General features: G+C 44.7%; 1 protein-coding gene across 2 annotated transcripts in view; it reads left to right on the top strand.

Annotated features, from left to right (window-relative positions):
• The first annotated feature begins 2,468 nt into the window (after positions 1-2,468).
• The window catches only part of LOC138299947 (rho-related GTP-binding protein RhoA-D), a 179,784-nt gene continuing 160,062 nt past the window's right edge, over positions 2,469-22,190 (top strand). The window contains exon 1 of one of the 2 annotated variants that reach the window (XM_069238674.1): positions 2,469-2,831. The gene's annotated coding sequence lies outside the window, so the exon portion shown is untranslated. Of the gene's footprint in view, positions 3,293-22,190 lie in introns of both variants that reach the window. The other variant, XM_069238673.1, reaches the window with a different exon arrangement.

Here is a 22,190-nt window from a genome sequence, read left to right as displayed (position 1 = left end):
TGTATTTTTAAATTGTGAGCTCATTGACCCCAAACTCCACATGTCTATCCGCTCTCAAAGGGAATCTACACTTTAATCATAGTTAAAGGTAGCCCCCATGTTAACCTATGAGAGGGACACGCCTTGAAACAGTGAAAAATGAATTTAGCAGTATTTCACGGTCCGGACATATAAAACACATTACTATATGTCCTACCTTAACCATACACTGCACCCTGCCCTTGGGGCTACCTAAGGGAAGGTTTTAAGTGGGTACACTTGCCAAGTCGAATTTACAGTTTAAAACTGCACACATAGACACTGCAGTGGCAGGTCTGAGCCTTATTTACAGAGCTACTAATGTGGGTGGCACACCCAGTGCTGCAGGCCCACTAGTAGCGTTTGATTTAGAGGCCTGGGCACCTCTAGTGCACAGTACTAGGGACTTACTAGTAAATCAAATTTGCAATCATGGATGAATCAATTACATACACATTTTGTATAGTAGCACTTGCACTTTAGCACTGGTTAGCAGTGGTAAAGTGCCCAGAGTAACAAAAACAGCAAAAAACAGAGTCCAGCACACATTACCAACCTGGGGAACAGAGGCAAAAAGTTAAGGGAGACCACGCCAAGGATGAAAAATCTAACAATCTTCAATGTCATCTGCACCTTTGTGAAATACTCTTACATGCTACACACCTTCCTCCATCATCTTGACTAGTCACACCATTATCTTGCTTGGCCTACCTTACATATCTTCAAACTATTGAGGTGAACCAGACCTAGCAAAAACAAAAAGAGTCCTTTGCGAGCTTCCCAATGGATGCACTCATTGGCATACTGTTTACTGCGATCACATACCAACCCAGCCAAAAAAATGCTTCAGCAATTCAGCCACATTCTTCCAACAACCCCAGGTGGGAATGCCCCTGTCACAACCAGTTCTGGGAAGGCCACACCTTCTACACCATAGTCAGCCAGGAGCTCATGGATAGCAAAACTACATTATACACCAAGAAAAGAAATGGAGACAGATGCAGAAAGTCAAAGATCTGAAAGCACTCCACAACAGACACAGGCCATTGATCACTTAAGTTAAGCCCACTCCTACACGTCATCTGCAAAGCCTCTAGCAGAATAAGGGTGCACCTTAGGGCTATAAAAAACGGTGTGAAACCCACTAGTCCAGAGGTCTTCAAACTGGGGGGCGGGCCCCCCTAAGGGGGCCTCAAGTGGTCCCAGGGGGGGCACCAGACTCTGGCCAAAAGAAGCATTACACAGACAATAGGCCTTTATTTTAAGCAGAAACATGTAATTGCCCTTTTAAAGAGGCAACAGTACTTAACTGCAATGTTTAAATAAGTCTAGACATATTTAAACATTGCCATCTTTATAAAATATTTGTGAAAAATTCTGAGGGGGGCCCCAATGACTTTTATTTTTCAAGTGGGGGGGGGCACAGCATTAAAAAGTTTGGAGACCCCTGCACTAGTCCCAATATTCAACCACTCCAAAGACAACTGTAAACCCACTGCCAATATCCTCAGGATGCTTTGAGTTCACATTCGGAGAGGATGTGGTCTAGCAGTTGGTGCTAGCTGTCCCAGGGCTGCTCCTGGCGCAATTCTTCTCGGGTAGTGGAACCAGAATGTGGAACTCATTAGCTCCAAAACTACCTACAACCACCTTGAGGCGAGTTTAAAAAACGGATCTGTAAGCCCTCCTCCTTCCACTATATTTTAGCCAAGACACTGCAACTAATCTTGGCACGGACAACTGGTTTACCTTCATTTCGTTAGTCGCTCACATTTTCACTGCTATAGATACCTCTTGAACGATTTACCATTTTGTAATGAACTGTTTTGGTAAGATCTGGTAATTGTGAAACCTCTGTAATTATCCATGTAACTGTAGATGACTACTGTTAAGCGCTCTAGAAAAAAAATTGTTAGGTAAGGTCAGCGGTATATAAAAATGAAAAAATAAATTATGAGGTCACAGGGATCTTAACGGCCTGCAGAAGTTGCTGGCCGACTAATCTTGAACTAGGGCATCTAAGGGCACAGGAAAAAAAAAACAATCGCAATCTGTTTTTTCAGAGACGGCCGCAGGGACAGCCTTGCAAAGAGGACGCGGGCTTCCCAAGAAGCCAGCGGGCGTGGAGACACCTGTGCAAGACCATCACGGTTACTTAAAACTTTAAATATGCAAAAAAATCCGTCCTTGTTGCTCCCGTGATGCTTTGCCAATGATGTCATGGTTCTGGCACAGGGTGTAAGGAGGTTCTGATCCGCATCCTCCGTCTGGGGAAGAAACACTGCGAGCAGTGAGTGGGTGGGCTGCGGGGATGCACTGCGCTATCCCCTCGCTCGTGTCTTCCGCAAACAGGGCGGGGATAGAAGAACTGCATCCGACCCTGAGCTTTCAAAACACTCCCGAGACTGGACGCATGAGGGAGACACGCAGCAGTGATCTATATGCATTGACCCGCCGACCGATGGGTGGGGCGACAAGAAGACCCTGCTGTCTTTCCTCCAGCCTGGTGCCCTCAGGGTGTGGGTGCGGCTGGGGAGGCCCACTCTCCCGCGGGCTCGTAGGCGGAAGACTAGAGGCGGCGAGTGGGCGGGACCCGAGGAAGGTCCGACCCTCCCTTTGCCTGCAGCAAGAACCGCTAATCAGAAGGGGGTGGGCGGACAGGAAGAAGTTACTTGAATCGGCGGAACTATATGGAGCAAAGCGTGAATGGAGTGCGAGGACGCCCTGTCTTGCGGCAGCAGGGAGCAGTCGCGGTAGGCTCTGGCGCCGCCCCTCAAAGGGCGGATAGGGAAGGGGAACCGTCTATAAACCGGGTGAGCGGCCTGAAAGGGGTGTTCTTGTGTCCCGCCCCGTGGGGAGGTAGCACGGATGGGCGGGGTAGAAAGAGACTCCATGCACCCCCCACACACCAGAAAGGATACAAGGCTCGAGGCTGGGGGCCTTTAGACTGGCTGAGGGGGAGTAGCCCCACCCCAGGCTGCAAAGACCTTGCAGGATAGGCGGAGACGGGGTGCCTCCCAATACAGGGAAATGGGCGGGGCCGCAGGGACCGGGCCCTCTAGTACTCAACTAGGAGGGCGTGGCTCTGGTCCCGCCCCTGAAAGTAGGGAGTGGGCGAGGAGGCGTTCATGTCAGTTTCACTGCTGAGAAATTGACTCGCGTAGCCTTGCTTGTGCATCCAAACCTTCGCTGCAGCAGGAAGCGGTAAAGGCAGTAGCCAAAATAGAGAGCCCACCAGGCAGCAGGGGCGCACCAGGACCCAGGAACCGGCAAGGTAGGAAGTCTTCAGCTTCACCGCCAAGCCCCCACCGTCTTTATTATTCCTCCATTAAGACTTTTGGCGGTTTTACTAGGCAGTTCCCGAACAACTTCTCACTAGGCTGCAGTAACTCAAAGTACAAGATGAACCTGTTTATTCGTTACTCCGTTTGTTTTTCATTTGCATTAGTTTCCCCGACCTCAACTTCTTTAAGTTCCTTTTACTGGCAGCTCTAAATACATTGTGACAGTCTACGTTAGTGTGTCTTGTATTTGGTGGGCGATGGCTGTGGTAGTTTTTCGGTTAGATCTTAATTGTCCTATGTTGTTGTCTTGTTCAGCGCTTTTGCTTAACTGTGTCGATTTCTGTTGAAAGCGCTCTCCCGTTGATGAGGATATGGGGTATTCCAGGTCAGTGTTTAAAGACCTTTATCGGCAGGCTGCTTGGTAGAGTGATTCATTCGCACTGCCTTTCTCTTTCCCACAGGTTTGGGGGTACGTCTACCCTTGCAGATGGGCTTTGGGGTGGTCATATCACTTTGGGAAGAGGGAGTATATTTGATTTTAAAAACGGTTGCTAATGAGAGGTGATGCCTTTTTGCTAGCATGTCCCGGCGCACCTGCATCTTGTCCTCCCCTCCCCCTTATTCAGATACCCTAGCATTTTACCCCTTGGGATGGGAGCGGTTCAGCAGGAAGGTAGGGGAGTACGATACCCGAGAGTCTGAGCCAAGGAGTGGAGGTGGGGGCTCCAGAGGACGCTTCCCAGGTTACAGTTCCCATGGAAACAAGTTTAAGTAAGTTTGGAGGGAGAAGCTGCCTTCACTCTGCCTCGGTATTTCCCTCTGACTGCTGCTCAGTTTGGACTGAAAGGATTGCCCATACTGCCCTCCATCTACCCCGCCCCAGTCCTCCTGCCTTCAAGATCTCGCGAGTCATCGCACCGCCACCAGTACACCAAAAAGCAAACTCTCTCCCTTGATGTGCTTTCTCCAGACGACTCGGCTTTCTTGTAGCCTCTCCCGTTCACATTTTCATCTGCTGCCTTGTTTGTCATTAAAAGGTGCGCACCTTTTATTGTTAATTCGTTTTAACATCGCACGTATTGTAACATTTTTCTGAGATCACCTAGTGCTGCGTTGTTCAGCAGTATAGTGCTTCTTGTTGCATTGTCGTGACCATGGCGATTGTTTGCACCTTTGTTACATTGCTAATGCGTTTTTATTCAGGTATGTATAAGAGAAGCTTAAAATTAAAAGCGTGTACAGGCCACTGTTTTTTAAATTGCAGTTATTCACCAACAGTGCTTTGGCAGTCTTTTGGTTGGTGTAACCCCATCAACCTGCAGAATGACTTAGTGCAACTTTTGATCTATTCTACATGTCATGGTGTTGATGACAAGCCGCACGCCACTGTGGTTGGGTTTGACTGTTAACAGGGTGCAGATCTCAGCTGGAAGTTGAGTCTTACTGGTGACCAGCCACTTTTGTTACTGTTGACATGCCATTGTGTTTCTTGGCAGTAACCGATCAGCCTTACTGGTAAGTGATTGAGGTGACTATTTGAGTAGCATATCCCCATTGTGTCCTGGGATGGCACTATTGAGTGGCAACTTTTGTCACATTGGGCTGCTTTAATTATTGACCGGAGCACATACCCATTTACTGATTGGCTGTAGATATTGACTAACTCAAGTTTGCTGGTCGCTGTGATCTGCTTATAAGTTCACACGGGCAATGCTTGTTCCTGTCTTCGAGGATTCTTTTTGAGGTAACCTTGTGTAGTCGTTTCATTGCCATGGGAAACCATATTTCCAGTTCGGAGTTTTCATTTAAAAATCATTACCATCAGGTGTGTTAGGCCCTTTTGTTTCACTGAAAAACACAAAGACTAAAATACCAGATTATACTAATTAGATGAACGCCCAAGGCTAGCTACCTTTCTAGAAGTTAGCAAGTTCCTGTTCTAGCTCAAAAGCGTATAACGGTATGCAGATGGATTCTTTAAAAGCAGCTCATGGGATATTTGCCATTTGTTTCTTCCTTAATGGCAATCCGCTGATTAAAAACAGAGGTTAGGAGTTGCCAGACAGAAGACCGATGCTATCATTCTCTAGCGAAATACAGGAAGTGGCATGGCTCAGTTGTACGCACAACAGTGCAGTTGCTGCAAAGGCATTAGCATGTTTTCCCAGCTTTCCAACATGATTTTGGAAAAAAAGTTAAATTATGTTTTTTTTTGTTTTTCAAACTGTTGACTTTTAGTTTCGCTGATTTTAAAACTGTTTTCCATTCAAAATTTCTCTAAAACCAAATGTTTATGCTAAGTTTATAATACCTACATCTCTTTTATATAACGTTCACAGTGCGACACTTGGGATGTCGGATAGTCTGACAGTCCGTGCAGCACAACAACTTCTGGTACATGGGGTTTTGTTTCCTCGTTAGACCTCTTTGATTACTTTAGCAAGATCGTGAAGTCATTGAAGATGCAGAACTGGCTGAACATTTCTCACCTGACATTGGATAACTCTAGAGCTTTTATTTTTCGGATTTCCCCCAACTACAGTTCATAAAATAATTAAAAAAAAAAAATTAAAAAAAAACTTCCGTTGCCAGCTCAAAAATTCTCACCAACTCTCATGATTTGGTAGTGAATCTTTTGACTTTCCTCTTCAAGTTTCATTGTCGTGCGTGGCTTGATTTCTGGGGCAGTTTGCCACTTTGTTATTTTTGCCTGAAGATCTTAAATCTCCTCCTTCTTGATAGGCCTAGTTCTGAACAGAATGGAAAGAAGTCCTGGGCCGTAGGAAGTGATCTGATGTAGTATGGCGTGGCTCTGATACCAATGCAGCCATTTAGTGCCAGCTCCTTATGTTATAGGCCTGGCCTTTTGTGAGAGGGTGTGAATAAGGGAGAGCAGTCGCCTGGCAAGGGTGGCAGAGATTACATGCAAGAAAGGAAAATTGCCTCCTTACCCTCATCCTGGGCAGTAGAAGACATCTGCTGTTGGATTGCAGAGCCTGCTCGTAGCTATGGGCCCTGGTGCTGCTGCATCTCCACATAAATTATTGGTACACCCCTGGAGAGGGCATGAGTCAGCCCACATAGTCCCCAGTAGAAGGGGTATGGCTGTGTTAGAGGAGCCAAACCACTGGGCAAGTAATGGGATAAAACAGTGAGACAGAAAATGAATTTTGAATGTTGGGCCAAGCAGCATGTAGCAGTATTTGTATTCCGCTGGCGCCCCAGGGTTCTTCGCCAGAACTCCCTGGATCTATTCAGAAACTTAAAGGTAAACTTAGGTTTCGACTTCTTTAGAAACGCTATTTTTGCCTGTCTGGTTATTCAGTCGAAGGTGGGGTCGTTAGGATTCCAGGCTTATAGTCATTCCCAGTTTAACATTCTTTTCCCATGATCCCGAGCCACAGTAAAAATTAAATTGCTGTTTTATATTTAGAAGAATGGGAACACATGATCTAGGCAAAATGGCATTTTACTTTCCAGATGAGTTATCATGTTTTACAGCTTCTTTTGGCAGTCCTGCTTCTGTCTGGATAGCCTGTGCTCAGACACAGCTGAACGCTTTGCTTTCCGGTTTTGCAAGTTCTGCTACTTGGAGATTCCCAAGAGGTGATTAAGCCGGCACTCCCAGCGCTGTGTATTGCAGTTTCGTTTGTTCTCCTTTTCTCTTGCAGGTACCCAAGGGCCATTTTCCTTGTTTTCAGGCGCCTTTTGAACTCGGAGACCTCTTTTCCAGGAAGTGGGGGCAGCGAGGAGTAGGTTGGCAAGAGCGGCCCAGCCTGCGTGCTGCTGATAGCAAGCCATCCCGGGCTAGTCCAAAAATAGTGGCCCATCCCAGGCTCCGAGGGAGTGTGGTGAGTCACTGTTCAAGGGCGGGAGAGCAGGATGGTGGACGCTCAGGCCGCTTCCAGGCCACATGTACGCCGGAGACACATTGTTGCCAGGGCATGAGTTTTTCAGAACTCCTATCTTCAGGGGAAGGGTAGTGTTGTTCGTGCGATGCCCCCAGTCTGGGTTGAGCTGTCTCAGCGGCAATAAATAGTTTTCTTCTACAGTTTTGAGTGGATTGGTTGTCTTTTTTTCAGTTCACATTGTTTTTCTTGAAACTATAAAAACTTCATTTTAGCGTGGCGCCTGTAATGGAAATACACACTTAAAGTCTCGGTGTTGGACTGGCCTGTCAGGCAGTCTAGCATAGCCAGTTTGGCCAGCTTGCAAGGACTCTCTTGTGTGGGATGGTCTTGTTCCAGAAACAAACGGCCCACCCACTGGTCCTCTAAAGCTGGACTATCTGGCAATGCCTTGCTTACTGAAAGGCCAGTCCTATAGTGCTGTGTAGGGCGTTGGACTATAAGGGGCAGTGGGGTGTGTGTCTGAGTACTGGGGCGGAGTTCTATAGTAACGGAGAAGCTAAGGGGCTTCAGTGTGGACTGTTACTTTCTCCCTGACATTTTCATAATTTAGTCCTCAACAAGTCATACCTCCTTTGTTGAAGGCTCCCCTTTCCCCACCCCCATGCCTTCTTCACAGTAGGCTTCTAGGTCTCTTCTTTTTAGGTTTTGTCATCTTTTGGGGGCACATATAAAGGCAGGTAACCCCAGTTCACCTTTCTTTCGCCACTTTAACTACTTGCTTACACTTCACCAGGTTCTGCAAAGCATTACCCTGTGACCTTTTTAATTTCTATTTACAGTAACCTCAAATCACTGAGTCCACCTTTGGGTGCTTGGTAGCCTTTTACAAAAGGCTTTGACAAGTAATCTCAAAACTATACCTAATCAGTGAGTCTACAAATGAATTAGGGGCTGGGGGATAGCGTACAGTAAAAGACTTGGAATTGACCAGTTCCCACAAAGTTGAGAGGCAGAAGTAAGCATGGTTGTTGGGGACTGTTGGTTTTTATTGGCCTAGGGGCCTCTTTTCACGTTGATCTGATGGTAGCAAGAGTAAAATGTTTTTCCTTGGCCATGTTAGAATAGTTTTTGGTGCCGCCTGTACAGAGTTGCCAAGTGGTTCCATATAATGGTAGTTGGCAACTCTACACCACTTTCGATTCGACCATCATGTGTCACATGCACATTTCCCAAATATGCTTCTCTAATAATAAGTGTTTTTATCATGGCTGCCGCAGAGCATCCAACAACTGTAGGCTAACACCAGGTCAGGGGTGGCATTAATTACTCAACATTATAATATGATTAAACATTAGTGAAACAGCCAAAAGGGCCAGTTTTGGTGGTGGGCGCTGTCTGTACTGGATGTGGCGAGTCAGAAGCTTCACTTTCGTGAGATTATTTTGACTTGTTTAGCATACACAGGAGCTTTTACAACTCATCCACTCGGAGCATAAGGACCTTGACAGACACCAGACCTGCCATGCTGGTAAGTTTACCGGATAACTGTAAAGTTGACATGTATACAATTCTGCTGTTTTAGTCGGACCTTTACCAACTCAGTTCCTTCTGGGATTTGTAGTTTTAATTCACTTGATTTGTTCCAACTGGATTAGTACCACACCTACATGGGTGTGGGATTTTATAAAATATATAATTGTTCAAGGGACATGATGCCTTAGACGATTAAAAGGCATTTTTTTATTGCCCCTCCGCTTTTTATCTGAACAGAACACCTGTTCAGTGTCAACTGGCCAGAAAGGTCAAGTAAGCAGAGTAAATATTAAAAAATGCTCGCTCACCAATGTGGAATGGTGGAGAGGATTTTTCGAGCTCTGTTTAGCAAAATATATTTTTAACTTGGCAGTTGTATGCACATTTTATTTTGAAATCAAACAGTTCCCAGCCTTGCTTTCATGCTTGTACAGGTATTGCATATAACCTGGGAGCATTTTAAAATAGCCTCAAATTGTTATATTTTACAAAATCTGTTGGTGTCACCTTGCCTTCCGTATGTGAGGATTGCCCCTGAGACCCACATTTGTGTCTGCCTATCCATATTTTTCTACATTTTTTTCCCCCACTCATTTAGCTGTATATATTGAGGTATGACAAAGCATATCAACTTGATAAGTACAGACCTGAAAGAATGAAATATAATTTTTAGTTTCCCCATATCACTGTTTGCATTCCATTTATTCTCTGTATCCAGTGTAAGCAACCAGATCCCCTAACGCCTTTGCCCTTTAACAAAATTGGCAGCATAGACGCTTTGCGCTAAGGCGAGCATTGTGCAGGAAAGTCAGATTTTCTGCATCCTCGGGTGCAAAGCAAGGAGCAATGAACTGGAAATCGGGAAACCACCAGCCTGCTGTTCCTTAGGTTATCTGGTCAGCAACAACACAAAGGTGCAGGTGGGTTAGGCAAAAGGGAGTTTTCTCTCTGGAGCGAGCACCCAGAGAAGAAGGCTTTGGTGGCATTCATGGGGTCGTCATCTCACCACCGTGCTTGGAGATTGAGCTTGCATTGTGACAGCGACTGAGGGTGGATGCATCCAGCCTTGGAAACTGCTGTGTTTCCTCACGCTGTGTAAGGGCGGTGAGATGTTGATCGTGGGGATTCTGTTCTGCACAGATTACTTTCCTGTTTGGAGCGGAAACAATGTCTGGGTCTCCAGCAGACTGTTTTGCTTCCGTGGCATCAAAGAAAGGCAGCCACACCAGAGGTTCTCTGGGGCTGGTCAATGATTGCCAGATAATATGAGCTGATGCAAGATGCAAGGGTCATTTGTGTGGGCTGAGCACACAGAGCAATACTAATTCAATGCTTAGTTAAGAATGTTGTAGTGTTGATGTTGACTTGCTTTCTGCCTCTACTCTACTCTACTCAGCTCTCATCTCCGTGCTGATCCCACTGCGATTTCAAATTAATTCAGAAACTGTGGTAAAGGTTGGATGGTACCATGGTCAGTTTAAGGAAAGATAGATATATCCCTGTGACCCACCACAAGGGAGACTTCACCTACAAGCAGCAAAGTTTCGCCTATCCCAGTGATTAGGTGAGAGGGGAGCAAATGCATCTTCACCAAGGTTGCCTAAACCCTTGCACTGGTTCTAGTAAGGACAGGCTTTATGTGTCTAGGGAGGTTCCAGGACTGGTCCTTCATTGCAATATATATTGGATACCTGGTGTGCTGCTCAGGTATTACATACCGCACAAGACTGTTTTCCTTGCAAGCATTTTGGTAAACTCACCTAAATAGTTTATCCCTGACGGCGGTGAGGTAAAATGCGTGGTAATTTCCCTCATGATCTGCAGTATGTGCCTCCAGAGAGCACAGCACAGACACTATGACCTGTTGATTGTTAAAAAAAATGGATACTTGAGCTCAGGGTAAGGTAATTGGGATGTAGCAATCTCTGAAGACACTAGTGTAAGAAGAATCACACAGGAACAGTGAAGGGTTCTCTTTACAAAAAAAAAAAACGTGTGGATGTTTCCAAATCCCTACTTTCATGTCTGCGCAGCCAGTTGGGCAGTACATAAGAAATGGATATGTAGCATGTAGAAGAAGTGTCCTTTTTAAATGTACGTGGGGCATTTTAAGAAGACGTGCTTTTACCTGGCTAGTGTGCCCGCTTTTGTAGGATGTAGAGTCTGGTATTGAATCAATGCTGGAATACAGATGTGCACAGTTTAAAGAGAAGCACATCGGAAACGGTGGAATGGGGTACTTCGGTCTTGGGTATTGGATGCATTATGATTGGGTCCAAGATGTGAAGTGGCAAGTTGTTCACTAAGAGTAGCCAGAGCTAGCAGCTTCTAGCAATGGTTGTGATATATTAAAACGCATGCCTTTACAAAACATGCCTTTACCATGCAGGTAAGTATAAATAAGGTAAGTAACATATGTCATTTTTTGGGGAAGGGGGACCCCCAAATCCCCATGCTTCTTTTGATGAATTAATTGCATTTTTTGAATTGGGGATGCCACTGTAAACCTCGTGTTATTATTTATCCATAACACCTTATGCCTCTACCCACCCAACCCCTAAAAACACTTTCAGGTTTCCTGGCCCCCGATCGCAGCACAGCTCCGATTGGTGGTCCAGGAAACAGTTTCAGAAGGCCTTGTAAGAAAAGGGAGAGTCTCCCCTTTCTTACGAGGCCTTCTAAAAGTGGTTCCTGGCCCCCGATCGCAGCACAGCTGCGATCGGGGGGCCAGGAAACACCACTAGACACCAGGGATTTCACTTGGGAGGGGGGGTCGGCCTGAGGTAGGTGCCCCCTGCGGGGGGGTGATCGCGACCCCGCCCCCCGCACCTAGGAAACATTTTTTTTAAAAAATAAATAAAAATAAATGGACAGGGGGTCGCCCGTGGGCAGGGCGACCCCCTGTGGGGGCAATATTTTTTTTAGTTGTAGTAGGGTTTACCTGGGGGCCATTTTGGCCCCCAAGGAAACCATACAACCACTAAAAAAAAAATATATATATATATATCTCTATAGATACGTGTGTGTGTATATATAATCAGTTTTATATGTGGGTATGGTTTTCCTGGGGGCCGATCGCAGCCCCCAGGGAAACCACACACATATTGACAAAAGTGATATATAGAGAGTGAGAGATTTGCCACCAGTTGTCTTGCAGTTGCAGCTTGCGTCTTCAAAGCAATGCACTTAATTCAACTGACGCTTTTCAACTGTAGCTTTTAGGCAGCAATAAAAAAGTAAAGTAAGTATTGTGACTGTTTCTGCTACAAAAGGGTCAGACTTGTCTAGTGGCAGTTTTAGTGCCATAAAGAAGCGCAGAAGTTTTATATGCCTACTGCAAAGAGCAAATCTGTATTTTATGTAAATAGCTGAGTACATTAGTAAAGTCAGCCATTACCTGCGCTATAATACCAATGAAATGTATGTGCGGGGTGGAGGGCGGCTATGGAGAGATGAAGGGCACTTTTGCTGGGTGGTAATGAGGGAATCAGAGGAGGAGGGAGTGGGAGCACCAATAATGATTGTTGGACTGGGCGCAGGAGGTGCTAAAGACTGTGACGAATGGTATGTGACAAGGTGTTTTTTGAGTGTCTTGAAAGAACGTGCTGATTGAGGTAAGAAACGCAGGTAAGGTGGCCTCTACTGTTGCACGTATCTCACACACACCATCGATTTTGTGACTGTCTACGTAGGCTAGTGTTTTAGAGCAACAGTTTAGCCAATAGCAGAGATGGCATCTTGATGGATGACTGCTGCCGGCACTCGGGTTATAGAGGACAGCTCTGACATAGGATCAGAGACTGAGACATCAGATACTGAGACAGCATCTGAGGGATAGGACAATGGCGCAGACTCTGGGAGTGATTTTTCAGTCGGAGGAGTCCCATTCGATAACTCCTCTTCCTGTACATTATAAGGGAGGTGATGAGGACAGTCCTGCTGTCCCTTCGCAAGCAGTCTGTGCATCTGGGTAATAGTGGGTTAGCACAACCCAGAGAGCAGGTGAATGTGGCGGCAAGCAGAGAGAGAGAGAGAGAGAGAGAGAGAGACTGCTCTCTTGGGAGCTCCCCAATTTAGATCAGCCCCAAATTCCACCGCCCAAATCGTATTGTGGAGACATCAAAATTATCTATGGCAAAACAAACTGGTTTTGTAAGGCAGGCACCTGTGTTTTTGGTCCTGGGTTCGGCGGCCATATAGAGAAACACACTAAACCCAAACATTTCTGGAAACTAGACATTCGGGGGAGTCCACAGAGGTGTGACTTGTGTGGATTCCCCAAAGTTTTCTTACCCAGAATACCCTGCAAAGCTGAAATGTTGAATAAAAACTCTATTTTTCTCGCATTTCTGTCACACAAACTACAGGAATATACTGGGATCCACAAAATTCCTACCACCCAGTAACTCCTTACATGTCCTGATATAAACACTACCCCACTTGAGTGCCTACACCTAGTGCCTGCGTCAGGAATGGATCACCCCAAGGTCAACAGCTGCCTCGTGTAAGGACCAACATTGACCGTTGTGTGATCTATTCCTGTCGCGGGCACCAGGCCTAACCACACAAGTGAGGTACTGTTTTTATCGGGAGATTTGGGGGAATGCTGGGTGGAAGGAAATTTGCGGCTCCTCTCAGATTCCAGAACTTTCTGTCACTGAAATGAGAGGAAAAAGTGTTTTTTAGCCACGTTTTGAGGTTTTGCAAAGGATTCAGGGTAACAGAACCTGGTCAGAGCCCCACAAGTCACCCCATCTTGGATTCCCCTAGGTCTCTAGTTTTCAAAAATGCACAGGGTTGTTAGGTTTCCCTTGGTGTCGGCTGAGCTACAGGCCAAAATCTACAGGTAGGCACTTTGCAAAAAGCAGCTCTGTTTTCTGTCAAAAAAATGTGATGTGTCCACGTTGTGTTTTGGGGCATTTCCTGTCACGGGCGCTAGGCCTACCCACACAAGTGAGGTATCATTTTTATCGGGAGACTTGGGGGAACATAGAATAGCAAAACAAGTGTTATTGCCCCTTATCTTTCTGTTAATTTTTTCCTTCCAAATATATGTTTGAAAATGACGTCTATTTGAGAAATGCCCTGCAATTCACATGCTAGTATGGGCACCCCGGAATTCAGAGATGTGCAAATAACCACTGCTCTTCAAAACCTTATCTTGAGCCCATTTTGGAAATGCAAAGTTTTTCTTGATACCTATTTTTCACTCTTCATATTTCAGCAAATGAATTGCTGTATACCCAGTATAGAATGAAAACAAACTGCAGGGTGCAGCTCATTTATTGGCTCTGGGAACCTAGGGTTCTTGATGAACCTATAAGCCTTTTATATCCCCGCAACCAGAAGAGTCCAGCAGACAAAACGGTATATTGCTTTCAGAAATCTGACATCGCAGGAAAAAGTTAGAGTAAAACATAAAGAAAAATGGCTGTTGTTTTCAGCTCAATTTCAATATTTTTTTTATTTCAGCTGCTATTTTCTGTAGGAAAACCTTGTAGGATCTACACAAATGACCCCTTGCTGAATTCAGAATTTTGTCTAGTTTTCAGAAATGTTTAGCTTTCCGGGATCCAGCATTGGTTTCACACCCATTCCTGTCACTAACTGGAAGGAGGCTGAAAGCACCAAAAATAGTAAAAATGGGGTATGTCCCAGTAACATGCCAAATTTACGTTGAAAAATGTGGTTTTCTGATTCAAGTCTGCCCGTTCCTGAAAGGTGGGAAGATGGTGATTTCAGCACCAGAAACCCTTTGTTGACGGCATTTTCAGGGGAAAAAAACCACAAGCCTTCTTCGGCAGCCCGTTTTCCCCATTTTTTTGGGGAAAAAACTAAATTTTCACTGTAATTTGGCTAATATATCTTGGTCTCCTCCAGGGGAAACCACAAACTCTGGGTACCATTAGAATCCCTAGGATGTTGGGAAAAAAAGGACGCAAATTTGGCGTGGATAGCTTATGTGGACAAAAAGTTATGAAGGCCTAAGCGCAAACTACCCCAAATAGCCAAAAAAGGGCTCCGCACTGGGGGGGGGAAAGGCCCAGCAGCTAAGAGGTTAAAAAATAAAGGTTTCAGGAACGTTATTGTTAGGCTCACACTTTAAATGTACAAAACCATAGAAATTCACTGGTTTACAGTCCGAGTAATCTCAAGTAACTATAATTCTTGCCCTAAGGTAACTATAACTCGTTCCCTGCCATGCACAGTTTTCTGTCAAAAATGTAGTAAAATATTACATTGATACCATCAATGATCAAAGGTGTCGTGAGTGCTGTAATTGGCAGCGCAAGGTATAGTTACTTGAGGGCACGAGTTATAGTTACTTGAGATAATTCTCCCTGTTTCTATGAGCCTAACTATAATGCCCCTGTAACCTTTGGTTTGTTCAATGAATGTCTGAGTTTTTTTTAAATGTATGGTAATTTTCATTACTATACGTTAATCCAACCGCCATCGCCGCGTACAGCCTTTAGCCGTGCACCGCAGCGGTTGGTGGCAGGGCCCAGAGGCCAGGCTCAAAGGCCAACCCTCTATGAGCACCCAACCTTGCACCGTGCCTGGCGGGGTTGGTTGAAAGTCCACGGCTGTGGCCACACCCTGGGACCAACCCCACTAACCACCCAACCCTATACTGCTCAAAACCCATGGCTCTGCGAGGAGGGAGTTAGCACATCCTGTCTTTGAGTGTGAGAGGATGTATCTGGGAGTGAGAGTGGTTTTCAGAGTGTCTGGGTGTGAGAGTGGGTGCATCAGTGTCTGTGTGGGTCTGTGAGTGGCGGTTTCAGTGGGTCTGTCAGTGTGTTAGTGGGTGCATAAGGGTCTGAGAGAGAGTTTTTTTTTTTTTTTTTTGTTTTTTTTGGCTTTGATGAATTATATATTTAGAATGGGACATTTTTAGACAAATTGGTATAATTAGCAGCTCCTTGCTTGTGGGAGCAAAGTTTTAATCTCTTTCCCTGCATGCATATTTGCGTGCAGGGAAACATGAAAACTCTGCTTTCTGACAGTGGGACCTTATTGACCGCTCTCCCTGTCAGAAAGCGGACTTTGTTTGCTTTTGCTTGGTGTGGGGCTGTTGGCTCCAACCAAGCAAAACAGCTGTGTACCAGGGCTGGGGAGGTGGGGTGCAGCTTCGGACATAGCAGGAGCCAGCCCTCCGGGGTGGCCTTCCCCAGCCTCATTATTGGCTCCATGAGGGTGGCTGCGGGCCATTATTTGTTCCATAACCCACCTGCTAAATATGCAGCTCCCTGTCGGAGCAATAGTTTCCTCTGTTTCCCTGCCCGCATGTCTACGGGCAGGGAAAGAGAAGAAACCTCTGCTCCCAGCAAGCGAGAGCTTTTTTACAGCTCTCACCAACTGGAGCCAGAGTGTTTGCTTTGACTAGGCAGGAGCTGTCAAAGTTCCCACCAAACCAGAGCAAACAGTCATGTCCCAGGGGTGGCACCCCAGGACTTAGCAGGAGCTGGCCTTGGGGGCTTTTGGCTGTAAAAACATCAGGAGTCTCCTGCTTGGATCAGTTCTAATGGTATTTATGGTTGTATGTATGTCTTTCTTCTGCCCCCCATGGTCTGTAATATTGCCACAGCCTCTCTTGCCTGTCCTGCATGGTTGGTTTATTGCCCCTGTCCCCTTACATGGTTTATTGCCCCTGCCCCCTTACATGGTCTGTTGTGGTGCCACTGCCCGTCCTGCCTGTCCAGCATGGTCAACTTGTTGCCTCTGCGCCTTCCTCCCTGCCCTCCGCTATCGGAGTCAGTTGCCCTGCCATCTGCCTCACTACAGTATTCTATTAAACAGCTAACTTGCTATCTATATGTATTACAAAAGTGTGGCATGCCTGATGTCATCTTGATGTAATCGAAATTCCAATACCTAAAGCTTTGCCTTTAGAAATTACACAAATGAGAGGGTCTTATTCCCATAGAAAATATGGTTTGTCTCTAAAAGACATATTTTCTGAGTTCTCAAATAGTGACAAAGCACTTTTCAAATTATTTGCTATCTTTGTTTTCTAGTTGATCACTTGATTATATGTTGCACTTAGGGGAGAGAATGTGGGGTTACGGCCAGAGCTGCAGACTTTGCAACTAAGTCACCAGGTTCAGGTTTCGGTGTCAGGTCGACATCCTGTGATTCTGGGCCAATCACTTAATTGCCCCATGCCTAAAGCCCAAAAAGAATGTGTCCTTGTGTAATGTAACTGATGCTCATGTAGAGCTCTCCCAATACCTTTTGGTCACGTCTGTGACATAAAGCTGCAAAAAATCTAAATAATTAAGTGTTTTGCACACTTCTGTCATTAGACTATACGTGGGCTACAGTTGGGTGATTTTTGTGTTTATATTTGGGTCTTTCTTTTTTTTTTTTTTTTTTTTTTTCCCCCTCTGGTAGCTATCGTGGGAGATGTTATTTGTTTTGAAGCTCCCTAATCTACTCATTTACTGCAGTATCCTCCTCAGTAGAAAATGGTTTCAGTTTTCTACTTCAATTCCATCAAGATGGAGGTCATGTGCCATACTTTTGGCATGAATTCAGAATGTAAGCACTCTAGTTGCTCATTAGAACACTGTAGCAAACTGCTGTACACCAGGAAGTTAACTGGCAGGCTGCTGCTGGTGTTGAAAGTGCATGTTTCAGTATACATGTCAGAATGTTTTAATGAAATAGAAGAGGAAGATTTTTGAGAACTCACTTAAAATGTGTCCTAGCTTTTCTTTCTACAGCACTGACCATAATTTCTATGAACCCCTCATTTTGTTCCTCTCTAAATTAAATGTTTTAAGCTTTCCCAGTTTCATTCTTTCAGGATGGTTTCAGGTGTGCCACACTTTTGTCATAAGTAAGACTATTAGTGTTCTAGTTGTTCTTTAGAACACTTGGGGAGGCTGCAGTAGACCATAACGGGATAAACAGACAGGCTTCCCCCGTTGGAAGTACATGTTTTACTGAGAATGTCAGGTTTCTTTCTCATATCGCTGAGAAAAATAGTGTGGATTTACAGAAAATATGCTCTCGTTTTAGGTTCTGGGGCACCTTCCTTAACCTCTATGGGAAAATCATGAGAAAAATGTTTTCTCTCAAACAGGATTCATGAAATCCCAGCAGAGGATGTTTTGACAGGGTAAAGTCAACATAGCAACAAATGATTTATATTGCAATGACAATCTGTTATCACCCTTTATACGTTCTCCTTTTTGTGATCCTCAAAACCTGTCATTCACTACAATGCATTTCAGTGGGGTGATATCATATTTATTGGTCCCAAGATGGCTGTCATCACTTTCTGATTGAAGTGCTGACAGCCAATAAGATCTCACCATGAGATCTGTGCTTAGGCTCTGCCCAGCTATACAAATTTGGTTTTCCTTTAATACCTCCTACTACTGAACAGATTTGCATCAGCGAACAAAAGGCGTGCTTTCTGAATAAAGAGCTACCTTTCTACCTCTCTTTGGTGTAATTCCATTCATCGGTTCAGGCTGCAGTTGTGCATAAAACCTCTATGGGGAATTAACATGTGAAACAACGTGTGTGTTTTTTTTTTTTTTTTTTTTTTAACACCCCCCCCTCCTTTTTTGTCTTGGCCCCGGCTTGATGGATTACCCAAAAACTTTCAGTGCACATCAAGACCCAATAAGACACTTTTTTGGGAAAAATTAATGAAGATTCGCCAAATGGCCCCAAAGATAAAGCCAAGTCAAAAAAAAACTTTTTTCCTGTGGAAATTAGGTGCTCACTATACCTATCTAATGGCAACTTCTAGTAGATAATATATACATATATGCACCACACACACACACACACACACACCTACCTTAACTATGCTTACCATGCGTGGTAAAGGCATGCATGGTAAGGGCTTTTCATGGTAATGACTGCATTGTAATGCTGTTTCTCCTAACACTATTTTTACCCATTGGTAGTCCTGTCAACAATGGCTTTGATATTCCAGGTCTCAGGAATCCTGACAACAGAGGCAAAAGGAGCAACCAGAAAATGTTTTAAGAGCAGTATTGTCTTTCTTTATTTTATGCTCCTTATAGAGGGAGCTTCCAGATGAAATTTGCTGCCGTTATGTGGTTTATACTCCGGGGAAATTAAGGAGAAGGACACAAGGAGCATTGGTAACAACAATAATTTACAGTGCAATAGACCTCCCATTTGCTTGAGTTACAGCTAATGGCTTTGTAAATTCATAACTGGACTTTTCTTGCCACATTAATTGGTCAACCCTGCCTCATAACTTATTCTTTTCTTGCCACATAATTCCAGTGTCCCGGCATATAACTAAAAAACTTCAATTTACCTTATTCCTCTATCTGCAGCCAAAAAAGAAAATGTTGCCATTTAGCATCCTAATTTACATATGCCATGTTAATTGCAATAGAATACCACTTTCACTACCCCACCATAAGAGTTGCTGGCTGGCTAACACAATTCCCCATAAAAAGACACAAGACAGCCACAGAGGAGTACCAAGAGAAATAATCTAGAAGGGTTTTCAAACATATCAAAAGTGTTCAAACAGTCCTAGTGTAATAAGGATGTTAAGTTGAGCTGATTCATGGTCATAATTGCAATAAGGAGAGATTAATAAAACATATACAATTATGTAAATCCAATAAAAACCTTTATCAGAAATAAACTTTTGGCATTAGACTGTAATGCTCAGAACAGCCCCTATAGGACACCACAATGAAAATGGCATTTTTACGAAACATGGTCATGTAACCGTATAGTTAGTCCCTTAGAGGGCATAACAATTTGAAAAGAAAATGTCAAAGTAATACACAGTAACCATAAATTTAGCTCCTGGAGGGCATAGCGCCGTTACAAATTTTTAGGGCTTGCTTGCCTACTGCAAGGAAATTACAAACAAGGCCTCTGAAGCACAAACTTCTCCCAGCTGTAAAACAAAAGTTACAACCATGGGAATGCTTAAAAGACACTGCATGGTGGGAGGATTTGTTATTTTGTGGTCCCCTCTAACCCAGTGTGGGAACCCAGGGGTGATTTAGACAGAAAAAGAGCACAGTGTTGAATGTTTTGAAGGTGGTCCTAGGACCACCACAGGCTGAGTTATGAGCACAAATGTTTTGTGGGCTGCAAAGCATTATGGGGTGAATTTCCAGAGTACAGTGAATATTGCAGTAATGGCTCTCCTGCTGTGTCAGGAAAGCCACTTTGAGGATTTCTGTGTTTTTATGTAAACTATCTATCGATTACAGTTGTTTTTGTGAAAGCTATGGAGGTGAAGCAGAGAGCCAAAAGAAATGACTCTGATTAGGTAACAGTGTGAACAATGAGACCAGTGCTTCAATACCGCTGATGGGGTTTGCGTTGTTTTGCACTGTTCGTGCCATGGAGCATGAAGGGGAGAGGCAAAAGTAAAAAATAGTTTGCCCACACTGAAGTATATTGGCAATCATGCAATAATCCGTGTAACAGGGTCAGTTTGCAAGGCAATAACAATAGCGCACCAAGGCAGGACAAACGTAGAGCATTTTCCACTAACAAGGGTTTTTGAAAGGCAACCCAGGAGTGACAAAGTGACAGACTCTGTTTTACCACCATGTGCTGCACAGTGCAGCATTAGCTGTTCACGCCATTAGCTACTTCCACTTTTAGAACCGTGCACTGCCACCCTCAGCAAAACCAACTGCAGCCTGAGGCAAACTGCACCACAGCCCTCAGAAAAATGTGCCACGACTTGCAACAAAGTGCCCTAATAGTCATTTGCTGCTGCACAGTCGCTTAATTCCATTGGCCCTGAATATGGGCAGTGGATAGACCTTTCCTTGGAAGTGGACTGCTTACCAAGATGATAGCTGTTTGTGTGTCACAGTGTGAACAGCAAACGGCAGCAGTGGGTAATTATGTGACCACTCCAAAGGCTCAAACGGTGAGTGTAATACAAATTACTCATGCCGTTAATGTATGTAAGAAGAGAATCTTTGGATGTAACTTCATTGAAGTGTGTGCTGGCAACGCTTTTTTAACCTTTGGCTCAGTGCTCACTGTAATTTATTGGCTTACCTAACTCTAAGCAGTATAGGCTTTGACTTATGGAATCATTTGAAGTGTCATGGTGACAAATATATTTATTTTTATTTTGAGAGGTAAGGTAAAGGAGGTAAGCAGTTGAATTTTGAAGGTTTGCACTAGGCACAGTTTAGTTGCACACTGTTAAAACTACATATTTTGAAAGCACTACTTTTTCTTGAAAACAAAATCTTTTTGGATTTTTGCGGGTACTATCGTATACTGTGTACTCCTGTAATACAATAATAAAACAATGACTTTTATATAAACAGCGCTTTCTATTGTACGGCGGGACCTCGTAGCATAGACATAGATGTCTGTATTCCCCACTGCTACAACCAGGACTTAAGTTTTGTGGCTCTCTGGTTATACACACCGGCTGATGTAGTGATCACTTTGACCGACTGAGTTTTTACATTGTATGAGTGTGTTTCCCATCGATTAGTTTAACTTCTGTTTATATTTAATGAGTGCGTTTTATTGTAAATGCAGTCACCTGAGGGTGAAAGGCCAACAAAATAGTTGCAATACGCTTTTTTTTTTGTTTTGTTCTTTTATCAGCGTCTCTAGCCCCGACCCCACACTAACTGACCTTGCCTCACTGCAGTCGGGATCACAGTTTATTTAAATGCACTTGAAGCTTCCTGACGTGTGACTCTCGGTGAGTAGGTGGATGGCTGACGACGCGTTTGGCCTGCGTGAGACTTAAGAATGATTGACTTTAGTGCAGAGGATCAAAGACAGACTGTGTTCAGGGTCATTGAACAGAAATTCCAGGCTCCACTCGGGGCATCGAGGCTTCTCGCAGGGAACAGCCAAAGATGGCACTGCTGCACGGTCTCTTCTAAGCTGTGTGCTCTGTCTGGTTGCTTAACAGTCTCGGTAGTGGAGACATACTAGGCAGACACAAACTTTTTGAGATAGACTACTGCTGTTCTTGCCTACAATTCCTATACTAATGGGCAGCATGCATCTATAAGTGAGAAAACATACCTTCACTATGAAATAGTGGATGGTCCCTGAAAATACCGGATGGTTGGTCACCTTACCTGTCACCATCGCTAAATTGGAGAATTTATGGCACTGCAGAAGGGTGCCTTAGTGCATCGCTCTGTCGACTGCTGTTGCAGCATTGGCATTGTGTACTCAGTTGACTGTGGGGCTGACGGAGGCACTGACAGGAAGTGTACAAGGTCAAACTAAGCTACCACTGGTGGAATTTGAAGCACTTTGACTGTTGTCTGTGGGCTGGAGACGGGAAGTGGACTGCATCACCACCTCAACTGCTGGGAGTCTGGATGCGCTGAATCGCCGACTTGCCAGACAGTCCTCATGGAAGGAGACAATATTGTGGCCTACAAACTCTGGCCTTTGCCATATGCCAGGAAGAGGGCTCCTCATGCCACACTCATTCAGCTTCCCCCAGACTCCGATATGTGGCCTGTGTCTGCTTCCA

The sequence above is a fragment of the Pleurodeles waltl genome, chromosome 6 (genome assembly GCF_031143425.1).
Source record: "Pleurodeles waltl isolate 20211129_DDA chromosome 6, aPleWal1.hap1.20221129, whole genome shotgun sequence".
NCBI classification, from domain to species: Eukaryota; Metazoa; Chordata; class Amphibia; order Caudata; family Salamandridae; genus Pleurodeles; species Pleurodeles waltl.
The sequence above is the reverse complement of the archived record's forward strand: the minus strand, read 5'-3'. Positions and strand labels throughout refer to the sequence as shown.